Source organism: Canis lupus, chromosome X (assembly GCF_003254725.2).
Source record: "Canis lupus dingo isolate Sandy chromosome X, ASM325472v2, whole genome shotgun sequence".
NCBI lineage: Eukaryota > Metazoa > Chordata > Mammalia > Carnivora > Canidae > Canis > Canis lupus.
The window spans coordinates 7650595-7663175 of NC_064281.1; the positions used below are offsets into that span (position 1 = coordinate 7650595).

At 45.8% G+C, this 12581-nt stretch overlaps 1 protein-coding gene across 4 annotated transcripts in view; it reads right to left on the bottom strand.

Annotated features, from left to right (window-relative positions):
* ARHGAP6 (Rho GTPase activating protein 6) overlaps positions 1-12581 on the bottom strand; it is a 484128-nt gene that overhangs the window by 18172 nt on the left and 453375 nt on the right. The gene's annotated exons all lie outside the window — the stretch shown is intronic.

Sequence of the window (12581 nt, forward strand, 5' to 3'; positions counted from 1 at the left end):
ACTGAGCCACCCAGGTGCCCCTCTAGCTTCAGAATTTGACAAGCATTTGCTCGAGTTCTGTAGCTGAGCATCACGCCTCCCTAGGCTAACCCACAGCACATTAGAAGATGGCCTTATAATCCTAAACTGCAACACTGTGAAAATGTTCTATGAGAAAAGCCTAAACTCTGCTCCAACGAGTTTTCTACTCTACAGATGCTGGTAGCTCAACTAAGGGAAACTCAAATTATTGAGAGGAAACAAAATTTCCATCTGATTCTCTCACAGGCGGGCTCGGAGACCAGGCTCTTACAAACTGCAGGGACAAGTCTTTGGAGTTAAGCGGCTGGTGGAAGAATTTGCCTCCTGCCTCTTGCAGAACTCAATTCTTCTTGAGCTCTGAGAAGCTGGAAACAATTTTATTCATAAGAAAAGGGATGAGAAGGCAACAACAAAATGCTTTCTTCTCTCATAAATCTGTTCCTCCCACTTCATCCTGAATCTTCATTAATGACAGTGCCAAACCCTGCTCACACAAACTCAAAATCCAGGCTGCAGTCAAGCTTCTCCGTGTCCTTTCCCCTCCCTGTTCAGAACCAGCAGACTTACTTGACTGCATCTCTGTGATGTCTGTTCCTCCTTTTCTCTATCTTCCATTCCCACTGAAGCGATCCAAGTTGGAGCTGCCATGACCCCTTTGTAGTGGGCATCTGTTGGCCATTACCAGCTTCCATTTCCCTCTTGTTGTAACAGTTCTGCCCCCAGTTTCCTGTGAAGCATCAACTGTTCCCCAACCCTGAGCTCAAGGGTGATGTGTAAGCTGGTCTAAGGCCACGATCACTCCCCTCCCAGGCTACCAGGGCTGCCAGCACAATGGCCTGGAACTCCATTCGAGGTCATGAAAGGCCAGGAGAGTGTCCCCAAGCATCTGAGAGAGACAATAAAGGGTTGGAAGCTACAAGGGCCCGAGGACCCGGCTGACAATTGAAGAAACAGCAGCAAGAAATGGAAAGGAAGGATCTCTCGATATCATGAGTCCTGGGTAAACCTGTGCCTGAAGCCATATTGCCTGTGGACCTCAAACTGCTTAAATTACTTTTGAGATTTTCGTTGAAAAGAAAGATACATCCTTCATGGGCCTTTGATGCAACTGCTGGCTAACTTATACACTAGCTATTTCCTTCACCACCCAGCGTCACATTTCTTGTCTGCATGGTTGTCTGAGTGCTCTGATCAGGACGCTTGCTCAGGAACCTCTTTATCTCTATGGTGGAAAGCCCTCCACTTGCTCGTACCTGCCATTTGTTCCCCTGGTGGCCACCCTCACATGCTCTCACCTCAGCAACCATTGCACTTCTCACTCTGGCCTTTTCCACCTCATTCCTTTAATCCACTACATACATAGTTGGTGAATGTTTACGGAGCACCAGGCACTGGATGCCAGGATTCAGCTCTAAAGCAAGCAGACAAGAATCCTTGTCCCCTTACAACTGACAATGAATATGGGAAGGTCAGCACGAAACAAATAAACAAAGCAAGCACAGCCTGGATCACACAGAGACAAAGCAGAGGAGGGGAAAGGACCGTGGAGGGGGTGGGGTGGGGTGGGGTGGGGGGCAGTGCCATTTAGGTAGGATGGCAGGTCACAGAGAAACTGCCATTTTAGCAGAGAACTGAAGTTGGTACAGGAATTAGAGAATATCAATTGCAAGCAGAAGGAAGAAAAAGTCAGCAAGATCATGGGTCAGGAGCAGAGAAGAGGCCAGTGAGGCTGGGAAGAGTGAGGAAGGAGGCGGGCAGTAGGAAGTGGGTCAGGTAGCCAAGGCCAGATGTTGCAGAGGCTTACGGGGTCATGATAAGGACATCTGTGCCCAGTCTAGGTGGTGGGGGAGCCACTGGGGGTTTTGAGCAGAGTTAGACTAAGGTAAATGGTCATCGCTGGCTACTGCGCTGATAGCAGAGTGCAGGGAAGCAAGGGGCTGACGCAGGGGGTGCAGAGAGGGGTCAGTGCTAGATCCAGAAAAAAGGGGGCAGAGAGCCGAACCAGGATGGCAAGCTGATGAGAAATCTGTGGATCCTGAAGACAGGGAAGATAGAGATGATAGCCTCAGCTATTTTGCTGGTGGGAGAGAGAAAGAGGGAGGAAGAAGGAGTAGAAGAAAGATGCCTTCGATGTTTGGAGCGGAGAGTCAGGCACCCGGGTGACCAGTGGAGAGAAGCTGTAGGTGGAGGAGACTGGGGGTCACCGCTGGGAGGGTGGCTTCGTTAGAGTTACGGGGGAAGGCCTGTGGGACATCCAAATGAGAGAGAGATCTAGTGGACAACCAGGAATAAGGCTCTGGGGTTCAGGAAAGGGGCTTGGGCTGGACATAGAAATCTGGGAGAGACACATATAGATGGCATTTAAAGCTCTGTGACCAAACCCAATGGCCCGGGAATGAGAACGGCAGAAGAAGAGAAGGGGCAAGGCATTTAGGTCAAGGCTGAAGGGTTCGATTCTCTTACTTAATTGAACAAATTAAACAAATAAAAAGACTGATTATTTTTACTGTAATCTTTTCAAACAACACGACCCAATGGATACACACTATTATACCACCTTGTTAAAAAAAAAAAAAGTAATGCCCAAAGGTTGAAAATGAGGAGAGAACTCATTTTTGAAAAATGAACAGAAAGCAAAAAATAAGCCAAAAATGTATATCCTGAACACTTTTTAAAAGAAACTACCATGAGCAAATGAGAAGAAATATTCATTCCTTCTCCTCCTCCTCCTCGTCCTCGTCCTCCTTCTTCTTCTAATATTTTATCTATTTGTTTGATAGAAAGAAAGCAGGAGCAGGGGAGGCAGTAGAGGCAGAGGGAGAAGTAGGCTCCCCACTGAGCAGGGAGTCAGACATGGGGCTCAATCCCAGGACTCCAAAACCATGACCTGAGCTGAAGGCAGACACTTAACCACCTGAACCACCCAGTCTCCCCAAAATACTCATTTTTCATCCAGTTAAATTCAAAATTTTCTATGTTTAGACATGTAATAAAAAATGTTACTTCAAGCACCAATTCATTCCCAGTGAAGAATAAACAACCCTCATGCCTACCCTTTGGAGTGCTATAAGCATCACAGTATTAATTCTGTGAGAGTATACAGTACATCTAAAGATGAATTATTAACTTGAATACATATTAGAATAGGTTACAGGAAGTATAATTATTTAAAACATAACTTTCCATAACATTCTGTTAAATTATTCTGTAATTCAGAGTTTCTACTCTTTCAAGCAGGCTTGGTTCCCAACCAATTATAATCATTGAGCTTTATTTTCCGTAGCATACATGACTTTTACTTGGTAACAAATGCAAATAGAAAGGGTCAGTGCTGTAAATCTATCTATATTTTCTTTCTTAAAAGACCCATGGTACCATTTTGGCTCAGAGACACTCTTTGCAAATAAGTAAAAAGATACAGTTATTTATTTTTTATTTTTTTAAAGGATACAGTTTAAAAATATGGATCCATGTATGGCAGGAAGGGTAGGTGATATTTTCCTATGTATTATAGGTGAAACTCACTCCAGAGTACATAATCCATTATTTTAATTAATTTCTATCCCATCTTGTTACGATTTAAAGCAGCTTTAAAAATTCATAGATAAATCATAAGAGACTCCCAACTCTGGGAAACAAAGGGTTGTAGAAGGGGAGGGGGGGGGAAATGGGGTAACTGGGTGATGGGCATTAAGGAGGGCATGCGACGAGATGAGCACTGGGTATTATACTGTATGCTGGCAAATTGAATTTAAATAAATTTAAATTTAAAAAATAAAAAAAGAAGTGCACTTATGATGAGCACTGGGTTTTGTAAGGAAGTGTTGAAGCGCTATCTTGTACACTTGAAACTACTATCACACTGTATGTTAACTAACTGGGAGTAAAATAAAAACTTTAAAAAAAAGAAAAAACTCACATGATAAAAACCACATGTTTGTTTGTTATTAAGCACTGGCACAGAAAATTGGAGCCAGTGGGAAAAGGAGGGTAGAGAATTTGAAAAGATGCCTAGAACTGACATCGTATTCGTACGACAGCCTCCAATGCTGTTTTCTCAATAAGCCCTCCAATCCTTGTCCCTATTTGCGTATTTCATTTCCTATAAGTTTAATAAAAATTTCAAACTACTGGCTCGGTTCAATTGGATGAGCATTCATTTTCTGTGAAGTTAGATACTTTACAGAGAAACAAAAGTCAAGGGAATGAACTGATAGGAAACAGGAGCTCACAGTAAGTCCGAGACATCCAGAGAGATCATTCCTAGATATGCTCCTTTGTAAGAATCAGGATGCTGTCAAAAGTATTTCTGATTAAGAGTCGGGAGCCCCTGAGGCCCAGTTTTTTATCAGCTTTGCTGCTTATAGCTAATTAATGTAAGGCCGGATACATCAACCGTCTTCTTTAGGATTCTGTTCATACAAAAATCCAGGCCTATCCCTTCCATCCCATTTATCTTTATGGAAGCGTGGTAAGGATCAAAAGGACCAAACAGATTTGAAAGTACCTTACCTATTGTAAAGAGGGTCAGAATAAAGGATTTTATTAGAAATAGACAAAATAATTAATAAACACTTCAAAGGACAAAACAAAAGCAGACAAGGAGACGGCTAATAATTGTTCTGCAACTTCTTGCTGGACTAACAGACATCTGTCTCTGCCTCTCACCTGAGCGCTCGCAGAGAAGCACCACTCTCTTCTCCTTTGCTTAACACTTTGGGCAGGTAACTACGTTGCGAGATCTCCTCTTGATACATCCCTGCCCCTGACCTCCCCCTGGATCTCGAGAGCCCAAGTTTGTGATCTGTGGGTCCCTCAACTACAATGGTCTTGAAGCCAACTCCATGGAGCTTCTCCCTTCTGGTCCCTTCTCTTCCGCCGGACCTCGAGTCTTCGGTTGGTCGCATCAGCAGAAAAATTCATAGATAAATCATAAGATAAAAATTCATAGATAAATCATAATCAGCCGACCGAAGAAGGGCTGACCTGACCTGTCTGCCCAGAAGAGATGCAGGCTCCTAAGGTGGTAGCTGTCTGCCAGCTTCCCTCTTGTGCGGCGAGGGCAGGCTCCTGTGTGCCCATCCTGGCCAGGCACCCCCGCAGGGGGCTTGGGACATCTCTTTTCATCACCGGATGTGATGACGGCAGCAAGAGATGCTGGAAATAAGTGCAGTCTCTTGCCGCTGAAGATGGCAGAGCGGAGAGAGCAACAGTGCAGGTGAGCCACTAAAGCCCTGCCCCTGAGGCTGCTTCCGTGACCTAATAATCCAGGTGCTTGCAGCCCCGGCCACTGATTTTTCTCTTCCTAGCAGCCAAACGCTTTCTCAATTATGCCTTTTCTTCTTCCTCCTTGCCCCCTGCTCTTTTCTCTCCTGAAGCTCCCACCTGCACATCCATGACCCTTCACCCACTTATCTCGCAAGTCAACATTGTTCTCTTCCAGAACACAGGCTAGGGTGGTGTTTTCCACCCAGTGGATGTCCAAAGAATGTCATCAGAATGGCAGCAAATAACAGTCAAAAAGAACCCAGGATAATTGGTCTTCGTGGTGTGCACTGGCTCTGTTACCTTTGTGAAGGGGCCTCTCTCTGCTTATAAGTAGTAGCAGTGTCATGTTCTAGAAAAATCTCCTTGCTGTTAATTTTTAGAGCTAGACAATAAATTTCCTTCCCCAACTGAAGAGCATCAGAAATTTTCTGACATGTTTTTAAACTATTGCTCCCATTAATATAAAAATGAAAAATGAGGGGCACCTGAGTGGCTCAGTCGGTTAAGCGCCTCTTGGCTTCGACTTGGGTCGTGATCTCAGGATTGTGAGATCGAGTCCCCCATCAGGCTCCAAGCTCAGTGCGGACTCAGCTTGAGATTCTCTCCCCTTCTTCACCCCCACCTTTGCTCCTCCCCCAATTCACACATGCGCACTCGCTCTTAAATAAATAAATAAATAAATAAATAAATAAATAAATAAATAAAATCTTTTTTAAGAAATGAAAAACGAAGGGAGCCTAGCTGGCTCAGTCAGTGGAGCATGCAACTCTTGATCTCCGGGTCATGATTTCGAGCCTCACGTTGGGCATAGAGATTACTTAAATAAAAAAAAAAAAAGAGGAAAAATGAAAAGTATCACTACATAAGTAAAAAAATTCTATCTTTTTTTTCTTCTGGGATTTTGTTTATAGCAAAATGGAAACTAAGGAGGACTGTGAAGAACACGCTACTTTTAAAAATCAACTGATCCTGCACATCTGAGTGAAGAAACAAAACCCAGCCCCAGTGGCTTCTTCACTTACAATTTATTGTTTCACATCAAAATCTCTACTGGGTTTTAGTCAACTATTTAGTAAGTTTCGAGATTTTCCAAGGGTACCATTTATGGTTGTGTTTATCTGGAGACTCGACTCCTTAGATTTTCATGTGTTCCTTCCGAGCAGAATGCTATTTCAAAAATCAAAAGAACTTTGGACTCTCCTGCTTCAGAGAAAAAATGTAAACACTGCAATATGAAGGAATAAAACTGTCACAATTAAAATCCACCCTATCAAATTAAAAATGAAACCTTGAACGATGGCCTAGGGTATAACACTCATGATGTAGTTTATTCTATAAACCACAGAGAGGGGGAAATGGCTCAAGTTTTCCCCATTTACCAAGTCACTATAAAAAACCATTAAGGGCATCTCGAAGAGCAATTCTCAGGACCCAGCCCTATCGTATTTGCACCCCAAGTGTTCCATACTAATCCATCCCTTTGCACTGGACCGAGAAGGATGCTTTGGCTTTTCAAACTCTACCACTTTCCAGCAAAAGCAAGTATCATTGGAAGTCACGATGACAATTTTTTGAATTAACAAACACACTGAAAGAAATCACTTGGGCTGCTTATGAGGGCCAAAGTTCGGTCATGGGCCTGCCCAGCCCAGGATCTTCTGTGCGACTGTCATGGAGGATGGCTTAACATTATGTAAGGGGTTCTTGGATGTCTGTGGAGGGCCAGAGTGCATGAAGTTCAGCAAATTGTTCTCAGGTGCCTGATACATGCCAGGCAGCGTGTTTGGCAACTGGGGCACGTTAGTGAACATATACAGTCAAGGAGCCCAGGACTCGGGGAGCTGTGGTTGGGGGAAGACGCAAAGAAGGACAATGAAGAAGGATGAGCAGGCCTTGCTCCACGGCCACAGGCTAAAGGCGGTGGAAACCGCTCAGGTGTGCCATTCTCCTGCTCCTCCGCCTGTGTGTCGCCAGCAGTACGTGCGGGCAGGGACAAGGTGAGCAGGCTCCCGCAGGAGCACGTACTGGCTCTTGCAGCCACCTGCCAGCCTGAACAGCAAGCGGGTCGCTGTTACGATTAGTCAAGAGGGATGAATGTTGTTAAGTGTCTCCTTTGTTCCCTATTTTCAAACTGGCTAAAAAATAGCTCTTTCTCCGCCACAAACGGACTCCACATCTGAGATGCCACATTAAGGCACCTTGTCTTGGGCCGTCTGGGTAGCTCAGTGGTTGAGTGTCTGCCTTTGGCTCAGTGAGTGATCCCGGGCTCCAGGGATCGAGTCCCATGTCGGGCTCCCTGCATGGAGCCTGCTTCTCCCTCTGCCTGTGTCTCTGCCTCTCTCTCTCTGTGTCTCTCATGAATAAATAAATAAAGTCTTAACAAAATAAAAATAAAGCACCTTGTCTTTTGGGTGGGGAGGCATCGTGCTGGAGAAATAATTCACTTAGTCGCTGCATCACTTGGACAAACTATCTCAGCTTACTGTTCATGAAATGGTGGTGAAATTTAGATTAGCTGATGATGTACAGAACGACCAGCCCAGCCCCTGGCATGTCAACAACAGTAATTTTAAAAAACACTGGATGGATATAAAAAAAGGAAATGGAAATCATACATAATTATCTGGGTACATTGGTAGGAGGTGTTCTCTTGTTTGATGACCTGGATCGCTGCTTGACTCCCTTTGATTTGGCACGCAAAGGCGGTTTTAAGAAACTGCAATTTGCATCAGGGAATGAAAGGAACACGAGGCGAAGCTTGGCTTCTGAGCTTGGAATCCTCACGTCGGCCTCTGACCCTTGCTCCCAGTGGTTCTCAGTTGAAAATTCCCATGTGCTCAGTGCTGGTCCCCAGCTCAGGCTGCAGAACCAGCAGGGTGGGAGCGCGCTGGCGTTCCCACGTCTCCACTGCACTCCGGACTCTTCATCAGCCTGTAAGAGGGGTGCCTTGCCTTCTTTCCCTCTCTCCAAAAAAGGAGCCCTGGTAGGAATCATTTAGTATCAGTCCTCAGAACGAGCTGACAGTTTTCTCCACTCGGCTCCGAAGCTCTTATTAATTCCAGGAGCAACGATGAGTCTTCTCTGGGATTGTCAACGTCAGTTATGGAAGCAACAACTTTCAGAGCCATTCAGGCACCAACAGTTTAGGCAGGGGATGCTTTCCACCTTACAGTGATACCAGTGAGCATTCCTAGATATGCATTATCCTTCCCTTTTGTTTATTATTATTATTTTTTAGATTTTATTTATTTGCTCATGAGAAACACACAGAGAGGCAGAGACATAGGCAGGCTCCCTGCGGGGAGCCCGATGTGGGACTTGGTCCCAGGACTCCGGGATGACGCCTTGAGCCGAAGGCAGATGCTCAACCACTGAGCCACTCAGGGGCCCCTGATCCTTTTCCTTTATTTCCATTGTTCCCAGATCATACCATTGTATGTTATCCAGTGTTTCACTGTGGATATCAGGAATAGAGGGTCATGATTTAAAGGTGAGGGAGTCGACGGGGTATGGGCACTGAATCAAAAACAAACAACAGAAATGCATTTCTTCCTGGCAATATGTTGTTGTACTTATTCAACAAATAATCACCGGGCACTCGTTTGCTCTTCTGGATGCCAACGAGCTGTAAAACAAATGAAAACCCCTGCCTCCAGAAAGTTTGCATTCTATTAGGTTTCAATAAGCATAAAAAGTAAGTATATTATATAGTGAGTTAAAAGGTGAGAGGTGCCATGGAAAAAAGAAAAAGAGCAGGGTAAGGGCGGAGGAGTATACAGGCGTGGGAGCAGCTCACACTGTTGTGCAAAGCGGGCCAGGTGGGCTTCCCCACACAGGTGACACCTTGAAAGTGCCCTGAGAGGACACAGTATCTTATCAATTCACATGGTAAGAACAGTGATCTTTTCTCTTTTGTGTGCCTAGTATATGCCAGTTCCTGCCGCAAGTGCCTAGCAATGTCATTTCTCATTCTCAAAATAATCCTGTAGAGGAGGCAACCTCATCACCTTTTTGTGCGAGAGGGAAACGAAGGCTTAGTGAGGTTGAGCATGAGCCCAAGATCACACAGCAGATTTATGGCCGAGCCAGGAGGAGAATTGTGGTAGCTCATTCCAAAGCTCACGGCCTTCCCTAAAGCACCTTGGGGCTTTCCCAAGGTGTGGTTCGAAAGGACCAGCACGTCCTGGAGGCATTTGTTAGAAAGTGTGGATCCAGGGGCGCCTGGGGGGCTCAGAGGTTGAGGGCCTGCCTTAGGCTCAAGTTGTGATCCTGGGGTCCTAGGATCAAATCCTGCATCGGGCTCCCTGAGGAGACCCTGCTTCTCCCTCTGCCTGTGTCTCTGCCTCTCTCTGTGTGTCTCTCATGAATAAATAAATAAAATCTTAAAAAAAAAAGAATGTGGATTCCTGGGCCCCATCCTAGCGCCACTCCATCTGATTCTCAGGAGGGAGGCCGGGGAATCTGAAATGTGTGACAAACCTGGCCACTCTGCTGCACGCTCAAGTTTGAGAAGGCCTATTTTAATCTGCTGCCTTGGCTTTTGATAGAGTGAGCTCGATGGCTGTTATCAGGACGTCTCTCCAGCTCTGGGATTTCCACCCCTGGGCCTGAATAGCAAACGACCGGTGTGAAAGCCTGTCCTAGCCAGGCTCTCGAACCCCGTGCCAGCCTCTGGATCTAGGCCTCTCTCCTGCATGATGGGACAAAGCCAGGTTCTTTTCTGCCCTCTCTCACTAACTCGGATACCTCTCCCACGTGGGAGAGGCAGTTGCAACATCAAGACATGAAGGACATCATTAACACTCAAAAGAAAACTTGGGTGGTGGCCAGGCCTCTGTGGCCTTGGAGACCCTTCCATCTGTTCTGCGCCAACGCTGCCTCCAGGCAGGTGCATTCGGCCCTCATGGACAAACTCCTGGCCACCTTTCCTGATGAGTCCTCCTTTCTAATGTCAATGAGGAAGCAGAGCCTCCCTTTCTGAGCTCATCAACCCCTCAAAAAGCTGTGAAACTGCACAACAGCCAACAACCTTTAATCATCAGGCTTCAGCCTTCCTTGTTTGGAATTATTGTACTAATTCTGAAAGCTTGTCTAAAAAACAAAACGAAATCAATCAGCTATATACATGACTGAATTTTTGTCCACCCACGCAGACCAGCTTTGCCAACCAGCCAGCAGCTCTCGTATAACCAACTAGATTCTGAAATGGCAAATATGCCAAGAGAGCCTGCCAGCGGCAAGATTCTTTTTTTTTTTTTTTTGTGCTTTATAGAGAAAAAAGAGGTAGACTCAGTGCGAAGGCACAGAATCACGTACATTTCAGAACTAGAAGGCACCTTGGTTTTCATTTGTTCTAACCTCGTCCTTTGATAACCGAAGAAACCGAAATCTCAGGTGAGCTCACCAAACAAAGTGAGGTGGAGGCAAAGGAAAGACTATAGCAAAGTTTTCTGATTCCAGAGCCCGTTTTCCTTTTAGCTGACCTCAGCTTGGGATCCTTGTCCCACATCTCCTCCCACATCCATCTTTTTATTCTTTCTCAATACATAATTGCCATCATCTGTCTAAGGAAATCAAGGATGCTTATAGTCACGGTTAACTTACTCTGAGAAAGGTATCCTTGGTTCCTCCATGTCTAAGCCTTTTCATATGCGTACGTGGAAACCATATGTTCCAGAACTACCACTGAGCCACTCATGAATTCGACCAATGTTTCTTGTGTTTCTACCATGTGCCAGGCACAGGGGTAACGCAGTAAAGAAAGCAGATGGGGGACGCCTGGGTGGCTCAGCGGTTAAGCGTCTGCCTTCAGCCCAGGGCCTGATCCTGGAGTCCTGGGATCGAGTCCCGTGTCGGGCTCCCTGCAGGGAGCCTGCTTCTCCCTCTGCCTGTGTCTCTGCCTCTCTCTCCCTCTGTGTCTCTCATGAATAAATAAATAAAAATCTAAACAAAAGAAAGAAAGCAGATGGAAAGGGACAGAAACCCATCCTGTCCTGGAGCTCACGTTCTTGCGTGGAAACACAGGACAAGCAAGAGAACCTAGTGAGACCCTGCGCTGGTAGTGATGAGTGCTCGGGGGGGGGGGGTAGGCAGGGGCGAGGGAGGGGGAACAGGAAGTGAGGGTGCACACAGGGGGGTGGGTGGGGCTGCAGGTGAGACAGGGTGACCAGGAAAGGGCTGGCCAAGAAGTGAAGACCACAACAGGGGAGCACCAATATGAGCTACTCCCCGAGAGACTCTCGACATCGGTGTCTCCCGAGAAAACAGCAGGTGCAGCGCATGTTTGGAAGATGCTGGGAAAGGGTGGAAGATGATGTTCTGCTGCTGTTTTCTGTAGCCCGGGCAGCAGGAAATGGTGGCCAGGTAGGGCTGTGTTAGCATCCCGAGTGGAAAAGAAATGCCTGAAGGTTTGTGGTTTCAGCTAAAGAACTTGGCCTAGCATATAGAATGTGGAGGACAGAATTAAGATTGGGGAGAGGTATTATTTTGTTTAAAAAAAAATCCAGAGAGCATGAGGTCATGCCGAGACTACTTGGCAAGATGACGGGTGACTTAAAACTTGAAGAAAATGTTGGAAAGTTCAGTTATTTGATTCATCCTAGTATGTGATTAATTATGAGGATTTGGGCTGAAGTGTGAAACTTATATGCAGGCAATGACTCACTCCACATTTTTCGAGAGCTTCTTGTTTGCAGACAGGCTGGGCCCGCGCTTCAGAGACCCAAAGAGGAGCAGGATACCGTTCTACCTAATTATTGTACTAATTCTGAAAGCTTGTCTAAAAAACAAAACGAAACAGTGAGTGTTTCACTGTGGGTAAACCCATTTTCTCTTCTTCCTCGGCATCCAGAAGGAACCCATTTCCCAGCTTCCCTATAGCTAAGCATGGCTTGTGCAATGGGATTTGAGTGGACATGATGGATGGCCCTTCTGGGTTGGGCCCATGAAATCCTAGGGGATTGCAGAGTCTCAAGACGTGAGGAGCTGAAGTCCCTAAATCGTTAGCTGCAAAGCTGTCTGACAAACATCTGATTACACTTTACGTCAACAAGATATTTATGTCTGTTGTGCCGAAGTACTGAGATTTGGGCCAGCTCACGTTGCCTAACTAAGAAAATTATTAATTAACATTCACATCGAATTTTACAGGCTGCAGAATGCTTTCACATATCAAATGATTCTGGGAAGCACCCTGGGAAATAGGCCGTGCTTTCGGTTTTCCCATTTCACAGACGCTGACACCGACGCTTATCGGGCGCTGAGTTACTTGGTCACGATCACACAGGCAAGAC